General features: G+C 40.5%; 1 long non-coding RNA gene across 1 annotated transcript; it reads right to left on the bottom strand.

Moving 5' to 3' along the window:
• Positions 1–5987: 5987 nt before the first annotated feature.
• LOC105353838 lies at positions 5988–14073 on the bottom strand. The gene is made up of 4 exons (XR_908556.2): positions 13752–14073; positions 13238–13270; positions 10360–10507; positions 5988–6403 (listed from the first exon to the last, which is right to left on the bottom strand). It is a non-coding gene; the product is annotated as an uncharacterized LOC105353838 (long non-coding RNA).
• Positions 14074–14508: the final 435 nt, after the last annotated feature.

Genomic DNA, 14508 nt, shown 5'->3' on the forward strand with positions numbered 1-14508 from the left:
TTGCTTTTCCTGGCTTCAATTAATAAGTGACTGCTGTACTTCTTTACTATCAGACTGTTCTGTAATTTTCTGAAATGCTTTCAGCTCCCTCGAAAATGTTGCAGCCAGAGTCTCAATGAAAATTTGCAGAGTATAATATTTCTCAAGTATTTCTTTTCTTTGGCTGCATTGCGAGCTGAACAGATTCCTCAATTTTTGTGTGGAAGTGACACCGAACCCCACCTGGCCTCTGGTGGAAGGTTGGCGCCAGTGTTCAGCAGCGGAGTCGCCACCAGTGTGTGACTGGGACTGTAAAGCGCTTTGGGCCTTCCAGGAAGGTAGAAAAGCGCTTTACATATAAGTAGACGGTTTGCAAATTTAGTGGAATAGTTTTCACGGAAACCAAATTGCATTGAAGTGACAAGGAGGGTTTTCTGAATGATCATTCATCATTTCTGCTATACACCTCTTGGCGACTTTAGAAAGCAAAAGGAAGAATACTGATTGGTCGATAGTTGACTATAATTGAAATGTCTCCAGAATTAAAAGAGAGGCCTGACTGCGGCCATTTTGCAAGACAATGGAACAACCTTGTGATTGATTGACAAATTAACAAAGTATGTTAGTGTTAAGAGTAAGGAATCTTTGCAAAATTTAAGACAATGTGTCTCCATTCTATGGACATTCTTGGCTTTGGAATGTTTTAATGAGTCAATGATGTTGGAAACGTCAAACTCTGTTATTTCTTGAAGAGAAAGACGAGGCTGTTTAGGATTAATAGGTCTGGTAGTCAGAAAAGGCGGGGAAATCTTTTTCGTTTTCTCCTTGACTTTAAGGAAGAAAGTGTTCTGATTCCTCAATCAGGACAATTGGATCTGTAAACGTTAGATTGTTCCCTTTTAAGCTCAATAGTTTTGTTTGAATCTGTTTTTTCTTTGCCAAGTAAGTTTTGAAGATGTTGCAAAATCTTTTTCAGAAATAGTATGCATAAAATATTAGCTTTAGCCTTTCACAGACTTTGAGTTCCTTCATTTCTTAAGGATGTGAGTTTCTGTCTGTCTGTTGAGAGTGACAGATCCAGATGCTGGAACCCGGAAGGAGACTCGGGAGCGGCGTGTTCAGTGGGAAAAGTTTTAATACTTTTCACAGCTGGAAAGGCATTTATGAGCAATGGATTAATCCCAGGACTCTTGGACGGCCAGAGGATGAGGCTGGAGGGTCTTGATGGCAGGAACCGTGATTTCCGAGATGGAGTCAGAGACGAAGCGTGGTGAGGCAGGCGGATGATGGACAGCAACCAGGTGAGCTTCTCGTGGGTGAGGTTTCCTGAAGCAGCACAGAAACAAAGTATTAGCGAGGAGCAGACAGGCATGAGAGCAGACTTGAAGTGGCCAGACTAAGCACCGTAGGAACAACAACGAACTGGCGTTGAATAATGATCCAGGATCTCCTTAAGAGGCCGCAGGGTGATGAGGTGAGGAGGAACAGCTGGTTGCGACAGGTGAAGCTGAAGAGGGGGAGGAGTCTGACAGAGGCACCATGACAGAGACCAGTTTTTAACAATTTCTTATGTTGCTTGTCTCGCTCCTTCATCATTTCCCTGCAGTTGTGATTAAGAGAAGGTAAGGAGTTGCCCTTGCTCTTATTTTGATTCCTTTTTCTGCCGAAGTTTGACATTACTTTGTTAATGTTTGTGAAGAACAGATAGCTAGAGGCAGCTATCTCACTGCTTGATGCCCCAGTGCCCCACCAATGCCCCCCATAGCTCCGCCCCTGCTTTCAGAGCTTGTTTCTGTGTTGACAGGATTTACAGCTGTTATGTTGGCTGATGCCCGGCTGGTCAAGCAGTGTGATAATTGTGACATGATCATTGCATCAAAATACAGTTTAGCTGACTGAAGGTTAAGTTGTTTCTAATATTTTGAAAATTTAAGAAGTTGAATTTAATTTTCTTTAGAGATTTATTTATTTGCTGTTTAAAAATCAAGTTGTGAATCTAACATTTTTCCAAGGTATTTGAACTCTTGGACTATTTCAAGCCTTTCACCTCGTACCAATATGTCGGGATGGGATTCAGTCGTCACTCTCTTTGAAAAGTTTTACACAGTTTTAGACACATTTAAATGTAGCTGTGAAAACATGAACTGACATTGTTCATGAGTGATTTTAGTTGTATTGCAGCTTGATGTTTGTTTTTTTGTATTAACATATGTAACAGCATCATCAGCATATACAGCAACATGTGGCACGCCATGAGGGTTTAAACAGATTGTGGATTTGGTTTGATGAACCCTAAAACTCTGTTAGGGTTCATCAAAGCATGGTCAGATGGTTTTCACACAGAGGAATATTTATGTACGTCTAAATATCTACGTAATCAATAATAAAAACCTGTAATTAAAGGTAAATTCTGTTATTTTGCAGCATCACACAGGTAGTCAAGTTGGAGCTTTCTGTTCCTTGAGACAATCTTCTGCAGGTCTTATGACTTCCTGTCGTTCACATTTGTTTAAATGGGAGGATACCATGAAAACTTGAAGTGACTAGGCATGTGAATCCTAAGGATCCCCCTTACTGTCACCTTTTTGTGCACTGAGTGTGTGAGGAGATCAGTGTTTTTCAACCTTTTTTGAGCAAAGGCACATTTTATCCTTGACAAAAATCTTGCAGCATAACAGCATCCAAAAAATCAAAAAGGAGAAACTCTATAGTCTCTATTGATGTACAGTCCCTCTGCAATGTTTTTTCTAAAAGTTGTAATAAAAGTTGTCTTAGTTTTCAGTAATAACTTTCAACTAAATTATTTGACATTTTACCCTGGTAGTTGTTTTTCCCTCCAGTTTATTAACATGTAACTTTATGTAACCTCACAAAAAACAAATCTATTCTTTCTAAATAGTGATTTATTTATTTATTATATTTATTTCAATGTTGGTGCAAAGGAAACTGTAATTTTTTAAACAATTATATGATCACAATATGTTTGATAAAATGTACACAAAAAAACTAACATTATTTTAATGTTTTCTGTAGCTACAGAAAAAGTGAAGATGTTAAAGTTTTATTCGTTTTTCTTTTGTCTTAATCGAAGATGAAGTCTTTGAAAACTTTAACAAAAATGTTTTATTTCTTTTTAGATGATTCAATTGTTTCAATTTAGTTTAATTGTGTCTGTTTCACCTTCATCCTGTTTCTTAAATGTTGTTATTGCTTCTTCTTAAGTTTAACATGTAAAATAATCCAGACGTTATTAGAAAAGTGTTTCAGGTAGAAAGATGACTTGGACCAAACTCTGGGATGTTTGGCTGTTAAGAAACACAAACCTGGAAGGAGAACTAAACTGTTGACCTCTGACCTCTGATTTCATCAAGAAGATTGAAAAACTGTTGGATGTGTGTTCGTTGTGGTTTAAGACGTTTAACAGGGAAGACTCATAGTAGCACAGAGATGCTGTCCCAACCCAATGCATCATGGGAGATGTATTGATGGGAGACAGACTCTCTTCTCTGAGCTTCATTGTTTTGTTCTCTTGTTCCACGGTCTGACACCGGATTCTGTGGAAAGCTACACCGCTAAAGACGAGCTTTAGCTGGTATTTCTGTTGGAACTGAGAGACTTTGTGCAGAATCTGAACAAGGAAGTGAAGACTTTAACCACGTCTGATTGGTCAGACTGATGACGTGTGATTAAGCCTCCAAGAATGATTGGCGGAGACAGTTAAAGGGGCGGGACTTTTCCTAAAACAGAGCTGAAGCTGAGGCTAAATCGCGGTACTGTCATTCTTATCAAAGTGTCTTTAATAGAATCAAATAAACAGAAAGAAAAAGTGTTTTATTATCTTTCATTTTCCTAACTTCTCAGTGTTTTATCAGGATGTTTGGATGAACACAGAGCTGAAATCCTGGAGATGGAAATGTTTTTAGATCAGTGAACGGGTCATTTCCCACCAGTGTTCAAAGCCAGCATCCCTCTGCTCTGGGAAGCAGGAAAAGGTTGACAGTTACTGCAGCATCCCAGATCCAGCTGTCATGATCCACTAGCAGACAGTGGGGGGGCTCTTTCATTTGGTTTTGCTTTGGACAGTTTGGTTCTCCTTCTCCCGTTGCTCATTGAGATCATTTCTCAGGCTTCTGTCGGTTGCATTTGTTTGGTTTGGTTTCTCTCAGTGAAGATTCAGCTTCTATGACCTCCATCAGTTGGATTTGAATGTTGTGCTGAAAAGTTTCCTATTGGACGATAAGGATGCAGCCTGACATTTGTGCACGAATCGGTAAATTTATGAGTGATTTTACGATGGACTTAACATGCTTTGAAAACAACGTTGGGTCAGCAAAGGATGGGTTTTGAATTTTATTTGTTGGGGCTGATAAAAGAAAAAACTCGTAAAAAATTACCAGGCTGATACTATTCTTGCAATTTCCTCCATTTTTATAGGCAGGTCAAGGTTTAAAGTGCATAACAACCACCGCAGTGATGTGTTTTCCACATTTTTATGACAGAGAGTGTGATGTATTGGCAAACGATGCTGCAGTTAATGACAGCACAGTTTTATGAGTGGCGTCACTTGTCAATGTAGTGTTTAACCAGTCTTTGACCCCTGCTGGTGTGACACCGACGGGCAAAAGTGTGTGTGTGAGCATGCATAAAACTGCCATTTGCATGCATGGCTGTGCACGTGGGTCCTAATGTTCAAATCTGTACCTTAATCAACGCTGCTCAAATGTAATTTATCTATTTGCAAGTATTACTGGATTAGTATGGCCAATTATCTGCCATCACCAGCGCTGATATGAACAAATGCTGCATCCATAACGCAGACTTCACAGACATATGTTGGCTTGATGTATCACACGGCTAATTTCGTGATTACATTTTCCCTGACCAGACCTTTTCCTGTCTGCTAATTGCTGCAGGTTAAGCAGCCAGCAGGGCAACACCGACGTATTGGTTCTGCTTCCAAACACAGGTCTGTTCTCCGAGGCCCCCATCAATCCTGCGTGACGTGCATGCGCTCACTCATGTGAACTCTCGCCTGGTCCTATTGATGGCTTTCATATGACAGTCCTCTATAAAGTCGCATTACCAATAACACGAAATACACCATCAGCAGGTACGTTTTTACAACTCCAGTAAAGAGGAAAGCGTTTTACAGCATTATTGTTTTCAGGCCGTTGAAACGATACAGATGAGGAGCTATTTTATGGAGATTTTATGGGGGTCTTGTTTATGGGGAATCTGCTTGATTTCTGATTCTCACGCTACATCCTGACCTGATAAGATCCTTTGAAACTTCATTCACCTCAAAATTTTCATTTGTTTTCTTATACATTAGTGAGCAGTGAAGGTCCATGATATATGAGTAACGTTATTCTTTCAAAGTTAAATAAAACCCCATAAAACCGATAAAACAAGTTCATGAAATCGCTGAAATGTAGGTGTTTGGAAATAAACTGCAGCTCAGCTCTAACTCAGTGCCCAACGTATCAACAATGACAGCAGCAACCAAGAAATAAGAGTTAACCCAATTTGGAATGGTTTTTGGAACGGCAGTGAGCGCCCAGCTCTGCATGGAAAAGAAAAAGTAGAAATCTAAAAACCAATAGAGACTCAGACTCCTGGTAGATCTGAAATAGATCCGTAATATGTGCAGTGATTCCCACTGCCTGTAGTCCTCAGCAACACTTTGAAGAGTTTCTGAGGACTTTAGATCAAACTGGACTGAGATGTGTTTTTGTAACTAAAGAGCTTTGGTGCATGGCTCTGTTTTCTCTGGCGTGGAGACGATCATTTCCATAGCTGGTGTATAATCGGAACCGTTTTCAAGAACCGTTAATGCTGTCAATAATGCTCTAACTATTAAAATGTATGCAAAATGCATGCAGACGTCTTGGAATCTGCATGAATTAATGAAAAGCATCAATGATAAAATGCTGCATTCAAAAAGAATGCATTAACGACTATTATTTAATTTATACTCATTTAAAATGCAAAAGACCAATAGAAGTGTCTCTCATATATTAGCTGTTTTATTAATTATAATTGAAACATTCATAAGAAATGAAAGATGGATAGAAGTCAGTGGAGTTAACCAGGATCCTCAGCTGCTTCACACGGCTGATCTCTGCTACACGGATGCGTGTCATCCATGTGCAAAAGACCATTCACAAACAAAGAAACGTTCAACACACAAAAACACACACAGTAACACACAGCAGTTGCGGGCTGTTCAGCGGGTTTCTGCAGACTCGTTGACAGACACTTCTCAGTCCTCTTCAGCCTCTTGAAGCTCTCAGCTCTCTGAGTGTTTATGCCTGAAGTTTGACCCAAACTCCTGCTGACAGGCTTTTTCAGACCTCCACTGCCCCCTGTTGGTCACTGAGGGAACCTCGCACACGTCTTCTGCCTTTTGCTCCGTGGAAACTGCCTGGAATGCAAAAGCCCAACGCTCTGGTAAAAGTGGAAAGACTGCACAGCCTGGCGAAATGTAGAATTCCAGGAGCCCAAGAGAAGAAAATATTTGATATTTTAGACTTTTAAGAATTTTAAAAGTTAAAAAAATAGCAAATAAAAGGACAAAATACTTTTTTTTTCCTTTTTCATTCACAGGCTTTACCAACAGAAGAAGGAATAAATAAAAATAAATATGCCTTTTTTCCTAATTACTCATTAACGACACCGTTGCTAAACCTAAATGAATTCATAACCATCTAACATGAATTACTTCAGGTTAGTTTATGCATAAATATCAAGTTCACAGCTGATAATGTCTAAGTCAGGGGTCGGCAACCTTTCCCACTCAAAGAGCCGTTTGGATCACTTTCCCACAGAAAACAGGAAAACCCGGAGTTTCCAGTGAACGGCATCGTTTCACTGGTTCCTAAAGTTCCTGAAGAGATGTTCATTTTTTAAAATCCTCTGTTATTTATGGGCTCTGATGAGAACGATTTCCCCAAATATGTCGTCATGAACTAGCAGTTAATCCTCTTCTCCAATAGATTGTAGCAGCAAAAATCCTTTTCTCTCATCTGGATCAGGATGTTTTTGGACTAAAGCTGTTTATTCTGGGATGTCTCGCCACATCTGAGACTTTGCTGTTTGCTAATTCCTCATTTCATATCAATCATTCTGGTCAAGTCCTTGAAATCAGAATCTTTGGATGTTTTGTTTGTTGCTGCACAAACATCTGAAATTGTGAACTTTTTTCATTTTTGCATTAAAATGTTCAACATTATTTAATAATAATTTTCTGCAGAAGGACATACAGATTTTAAAGCAACAGTTTTTATAAATAGTGTAATCTTATGTAATCCAACAAGAAATGCAGCAGATTCCTTATTAAACAGTGAATTTGTGTAAAAATTAAGAAATCCGTTTTTTCCCTTCAGTCAAAATCAACTGTTCAAGTTGAGAATTACATAAAAGCAGCAGTTTAGTAGATTTGACACAAAAATTACTTCTATTTATGTTCAAACTGGAGAAAAAGGATGGCATGCTGAGGTTTATTAGTTTTTCCTTTTAAAAAAGACAATTTAAATCATTATAATCTTTTATTTGATTGTGTGAAAGAACAATTATTTCTCTTTAAACTTGTTGTTGGTCACTAAGTTTCTAAGTTTCTTTTATTTTAGTATTTCATCTTCCATTTTTCTCTAAAGCGCTTTGATCTTAAAATCAATTCATCGTTTAACACAGACATTAATGGAAAACCCTTTTTCACTTGGATCACTTGGACTAGTTTCTCTGTCTATTAATAAAATCCTTAGAATCCATTAGCTTTGCTTCACTTTTGTTTCCGTGTCCTCTTTAACAGAGCCCTGGGTCTGAGGCGTGGCTTTAAAGTCCCGCTCTGATCCGCCTTTGGTCTATTGTCAAAGCAGTCGTTTTTTATTATGATTGTGTCGTTTTCTAGGACATAGTTTCTGCAGAGCGGCAGGAGTTCATCACCTCTGAGTTGGTGCAGAGTGAGCCTTTTGCTAATTTCCCATCAACCCTTTGCTTACACTCTCTCCTGCTACCTTACAAGCCCTCAGTGGTCATTTCATTCACTTATTTGCTCCTTTCATTATAATTATTGATGTCCAATATGTTTACATGTTTCTTACAATATCGAACATTTTCATGATAGGAAGGAAGCAGACAATTAGAAGAAAACAATTCTTCCAATTGTCTGCTTCCTTTTAAACATTTCATCATATTTACATTTCTCACCATCATCTGTTCTCAGATTTCTCCAAATGCAGTTCAAATAAACAGTAAATACATTCCATTCATTTAATACATACATTCCAAACATTCCATTCAACAGTCAAGTTTGTACAAAGGAATTAGTTTAGCTTTATACATCCGTTTAAATGGAATATGTTGACACTTTTTACCTGATTCTCCTGGGAATTCCACATTTTTACCCCGACTATAGACAAACACTTTAACTTTAGTTGTTCCAGAAATCTGTTGTTTGAAATCAAATCTATGATTTTCATCTCCTGTGGTAAAAATCAAAAGCTTTTGTAAATCTTCAGGTAAATCTCTGTTTCTGGCTCTAAACATAACTAATAAGGTCTGCAATTCAATGACATCTTTAAGTTTTAAGCCTGACTTAATGAAAAGTTCATGTGTGTGATCTCTAAATTTAGCTTTATGAATAATTCTGATAGTTCTCTTCTGTAATAGAATTAAGGGCCTTATATTAGTTTCATATGTATTTCCCCACACTTCAATACAATATGTCAAATAAGGTAAAACCAGAGAGCAATATAACATCTGCATAATATGACATTTAAAATAAATGTGGATTTGTTCAGGACAAAAAGGCTCTTGGCTGCTTTCTGTTTAACATAAAATATGAGGTTTCCATGTTAATTTGTCATCCAACATAATCCCTAAAAATGTAAATTCAGACCCCTGTTCTATGTTTCTGTGGACAAAATCACTTCTGATTTTTCTTTCTTACCAAACACCATAAACTTTGTTTTAGTTTATCATTTCCATTTCAATACTTTTAGCTCAGGTTTTCAAATTATCCCCAGAACAGAAAAAGTTAGTATCATCAGCAAATAAAACAAACTGTAACAACCTAGAAATATCACAAATATCATTTATATATCAAATAAAAAGTTTAGGTCCTAGAATTGAGCCTTGTGGAAGTCCACAAATAATATTCATGAGATCAGACTTTTTTCCTCCAAACTGCACATATTGTTGTCTGTTTTGCAAATAACTGGTGATCAGTTCAGGGCGAATGAATGAATTACGGTGGCCGACAGGGCTCCCACTACATACAAAAGAAAAACGCAACGGCATTTCCTGAAGCACAACCAAATTACCTGCAACACAACGACATAACCGCAGCAATAGCATTACCCGAAGCACAACGGAAATGAGGACTTTCTTTTCCTAACGGTGGAAAAAAAGAAATGTACGTTTCAAACTATTCGGTGCTCTTGAGAGCTACGTGATATTTGGACAAAATTAGGGGGTTTTCTTACTAGATAACGTAATTTCTTACAAATATATGTTTGTCTAAAAATATCGATTTACCCAGCTCTACACATAGTGACATCTGCATCTAACGCTCTTTGTCTTTTTTTTTTTAATTACAACTTTTAAGTCGTAAACTTAAGAGCAAAAATACTTGTAAATTTACAAGTTTTATCTCATAAATTCACGAGAAAAAAAGTCCTAGATTAATAAGGAAAAAATACCAAAGTGTTCCGTTTATCTGAGCCGAGCTAGAAGATGAAATACGTGGAGCCTTTTGTGAAGCTTTATTTCCGGATAGGTTTAAAAACGGAGATTCTGAACTTTTTGGCGACTCAAAATCAGATTATTGTCAGTGGAGCCGTCTTTCCGGGGTTGAGTGTCGGTAAAGCGGAGTGTCATCTGTAAAATAAGGAGCTCAGAGACACGTTTGGGTGTAGAGGACCGCTGCTGCCTTTATTGTCCTTTTCATTCACATAACCTGAAGTTCTTCTGTCACATTACGTCATGAACCTGTCATCCAAACAGCAATGCAGCAGTAAACAGTGCTCCATACGCCCCCTCCTGCAGATAAAACGTCCCGTTTCAACATAAAACAATAAAGAGGAATGAAAATAGTCTGTTATTTTAGCATTACGGGGCGGCCGTGGTGCAGCGGTAGGGCGGTCGACCCATGATCGTAAGATTGCAGGTTCGATTCCCGCCTTGCATGCCCATGAGTCGAAGTGTCCTTGGGCAAGACACTGAACCCCACCTTGCCTCTGGTGGTAGGCAGGCGCCTGTGTTTGGCAGCGGAGCCACCACCAGTGTGTAAATGTGTGAGTGAATGTGTCTGTGACTGTAAAGCGCTTTGTCCTTGTAGGAAGAAAGGCGCTATATAAGTATACGCCATTTACCATTTACCATTAGAACGTTGACAATCCCAAAAAGTGCTGCTCCTCCTCAGACGGAAGCGTCACACAGACGTAGAGATCAGGTCTTTAATGGAGGAGGAAAGGATGAAGGTGGACATCTGCAGGGACACCGACGTCTTCATCGGGCTGCAGAGATCCTGCAAACCACCCATCAGTAAATAAAACATTAATAAACAGTAAATCAAACAAATGAGCTTCCAAACATTTGGAACAGGTCAGCTGACATTCAGCTGACCTGTTCCATTGAGTTTAGTGGGTCTGCTCTGCTGCTGCGCGGCGTTCACTTTAATCTCGTAAAATTACGAGTTTTTTTCCGTACACTTGCTTACGGAAGAGGATTAGGGCCATGGAGAAAGAAAGAAAGAAAAAAGGGCATAGAAAATTCAGACTTTTTTCTCAGAGTTCTAAAACTCCGTTGAACCGAATAGTTTGAAACTGAATTGTTTTTTTTCCGCCGGTGTTATGCCCCCTTCCATGTCTTGGGGTGCCTAGGGGGGCATAACATAAAAAAGTAAAGTTTTTTGCTACCAAAGTGAAATTAACACACCAAACAAATGTCTCCATAAAAATAAGAAATTTAAAAATTTAAAACCAAATACGGCCACAGCCGTAACAGCCGGTGGAAAAAAAAACGAATTTCCGTTGTGCTGAGGTTAATGCTATTGCTGCGGTTATGTCGTGGTGTTGCGGGTAATTTTGTTGTGTTTCGGATAATGCCGTTGCGTTTTTTCTTTTGTATGTAGTGTGAGCTCTGTCGTGCGTATGTGCGTGCGTGATACAACACCATCAGGGTTCCACTGTCTTTTATATAAAAAGAGACAGCGTCAGTCTTTGCTCTCCACCGCACATAGACTGTTTAGTGTATTTAATTAAATCTGCATAATTCCTAATTATATTTCAATGATGAAATGATGACTTTCCGGTTTTGAAACCAGACGTGTGTGACAGAAAGAGGCTTGGAGGCAGTGATGGAGTTGGTTTGGTGTTCAGGACAGGAGTGAAGGGCAGATGGACTTCTAAGAAGAGAAAGAGGAACGTTGGTGCTGAGGACAGTTTTCCAGAAAAGACTCATGAGAGTGGAGGGTGAAGCACATGTTGATCACAGATGGAACATGTAGCCAGACAGCAGAGAATGGTGGTGTGAGGATGACTCTGGTGGTGAGGAAGATGAGGAGGACTAGGGCAGGCCAGAGTCCGTGTCCTCAGCTTCCCATTCAGTGATGTTTGTCTAGAATGAGGTCAGAATTCTTAGATGACATGTGATGATGATGTCACGTTCACTTTCTTGTCTCGTCTGATCATTTCGAAGTGACATGAGAGAGGTGAGCCTTGCTCATGAGCAGGGCAGTACTGTGGATCTGGACCTCTGCATAGCCAAGCCTCATTCAGAGCAGCGGCGAGGACAATGGCATCCTCAGAGTCGTGTTGGCATGTTGAAACCTGACTGAATTTTCTCATCATAGCCTGCTTCCTCTTCAAAGACCCCCCAGAACTCTCACAGGGTTTATTTGACTGCTAGTCTAAATACGTGGTGTCACTCTGGGATAACAAAGCCTGGAACCAACCAGCATGAAAGCGGGAGCGCGGTGCTCCGCATGCGTCCACACGGCAGATCCAGTTACAGCCGCCGAGCGCCGCAGCCTCTCATTCCAGCCCGGCTGCTGTAAACATGCTAGCTGCACCCTTTCATCTAAGCCTCCTTCAGACCATTGTGGAGAAAACACCCCCAACACACACAATAAGTCATTCCTGGTTGTTGTGAGGCCTGCACAAACATGCACGCTCAAGCTCAAATATAAACAGCACACAAAGGCTGCTCACATGTTTAGACTTTGAAACCTGCTGTCTAATCAGGGAGGCATGGGACGTCCAGCAGTCCCTCTGCAGAAAACATCTGACCACAGTCATGCAGAACATCCTCCGATCCCACGGGTGCCCCTGTCCGACCCCCACGGGGCCTGAGCCTAATGTTCCACCTGCTAGAAGCAGAGCAGCTTCAAGGAGACACGAAGGAAACCGTCAGCTCAGAATTGTTTTCAGGACATTTTTGGGAGATCAGGAGGCGGCTCCTTCTGGTGTCCAGCAGGAAAGCGCTGGCAGTGCATCAGCTGTTGACGTGCTTCAGCGTGGGTGGAGACCGCCGTCAGCCCCCACTGCTGCCCCTCACATCGGTCTGCTGGGTTCAAATCCCACTCCTGAAACTGAAGGAATTTTGTTCTCAACCAGCAAGACTTAGCAGTCTGTAGAAGAACGACTGAAAGGGTTTTCTAATGTTCAGTCCTCACGGTAAACGAACCCCAAAGTGGATTTTGATTCATTCACACATTTCTGAGTCTTCCTCCATAACCTGCTTTGTAAGCACCAGCCCCTCCCAACCCATGAAAACGAGCAGGTTCTCACATTGTGACATCACAAAGTGAGGAACCGCCCCTTCCAGGGAGAGTATGTGCTTCCAGATCCGCCCCCAGGCTAACAGACACGCCCACTTTCACAGTGGAGCTAGCAGTGATCTGCCTTTTATCTGAACAATCTTCCATTCCATCTTTGCAAAAGTTCAGATTTTGTTTCTTTTTCGTGAGTGAAACGCAGACGCACTGCTGAGGATTATGTCACGAAACGGGCGACACCCACAAGGAGAGAAAGGCGGAGCCTCAGAGATCGAGTTGTCTTACTTCCAGGTAGAAAAATTCAATGCTGTCTTTAGTGTCAAAGGTAATGAATGATCATATATATGGATGTTTGCTCTGAAAGGCTTAAGAAAAGCATTCCCTCAGTGTGTGAATGGGACAGTGACTGTAAAGCGCTTTGGACCTTCAAGGAGGTACAAAAGTATAAGTATACAAAAAGTATAAGTATACGCCATTTACCATGTAGATGTAAGATTCCAAGTCCAGGATTCCCTGTAAAGTAAAATAGGAGAAGAATGGACAGATTATTTAAAACGATAAATGTTAGAAATAGTAAGATAATGACAGATTTTTTCAGATGTGAGCTAACTTAAGTCATTATTTAGACCTCAGCAGATGAGAGCAACACTGAGATTTCAGATTTGTTTTCAGGTTATGATGAGAAATCTGGAGAGAGCAGGAAGAGTGAGTTCTGATGCAGAGATAAAGCTCAGAGAGGAAAGAGCTGCAGGCGCCGCCTCACTGCTGCTTCACTGAAACTCTGGTTTGAGTCAGACTAATGTGATTATTTGATCTTTTCTGTTCAAACTTCACATAAACAGACCAAATGACAGCTCAAGAAGAGAGAAGAGGAAAAAGACGATGTGGAATCAGAGCCACATGTGTTGTTTATTTCCTCATCTAAACACAGAAAAGGCAGACAGAATCAATAGGGAAGTCCAGAATGTAAATGCTCAGCTCTAATAACACCAACCTCTGCATTTACACACATCAGCGGGCTGGACGCTCCACGCACACAGGAAGAGGGGCTGTTTGAGAGGAGCGCTGAGCGTGGAAGAGGCAGAAAAGCAGCGGTTACTCTCTGAAGGTCAGCAGATAAACACACCGCAGACCGTCTCAGGAGGGAGGAGTTCTGGCTGCCTTCCTTCAACTCCCAGAATGCAACAGCAGTTGGATGGAACGCACGTCCCGGTTTCCACGTCCAGACCCTCATTCAGACATGGAGACCCTGATCCACCGGTCCGCCCGTGGCCGTCTGCTCTCATGGTCACGTGATGCTCACAAACCATCTGTTCCTGATGCAGAAAGGATTTTTTTACAGCAATTTACAAGTTGCTTTCACTGCAGTGTGAGGTTTGGTGGTTTGCCCAGGGGGGGCTGGAGGGGGGGGCTTACAAAGTCAGAAATGTGGTTTATGTTGAACACACACACTGAACATACAATAAAGTGTCTGACATCATAGGGCTGATTGACTGTATGCGGGAACTGGACTGAGTAACTGAGTTACTGGCATTCTAAACAGGAAGTACCTGCTGGCTCCACAAAGCCAAAATCCCACAGACGTCTATCAGAAGAAAACTCTGTCATTCTATTGGTCAGAATAGCTGTTCTTGATCTGACACCTTTTTTAATAATCTTAATCTTTTCATGATATGTTAATCAAGTTATACACTGACCAATCAGATGCCTCAGTAAAAGTCGGTGTTCTTACATCAAACATTCAAAGCGTT

Source organism: Oryzias latipes, chromosome 21 (assembly GCF_002234675.1).
Source record: "Oryzias latipes chromosome 21, ASM223467v1".
In the NCBI taxonomy this organism is placed as follows: domain Eukaryota; kingdom Metazoa; phylum Chordata; class Actinopteri; order Beloniformes; family Adrianichthyidae; genus Oryzias; species Oryzias latipes.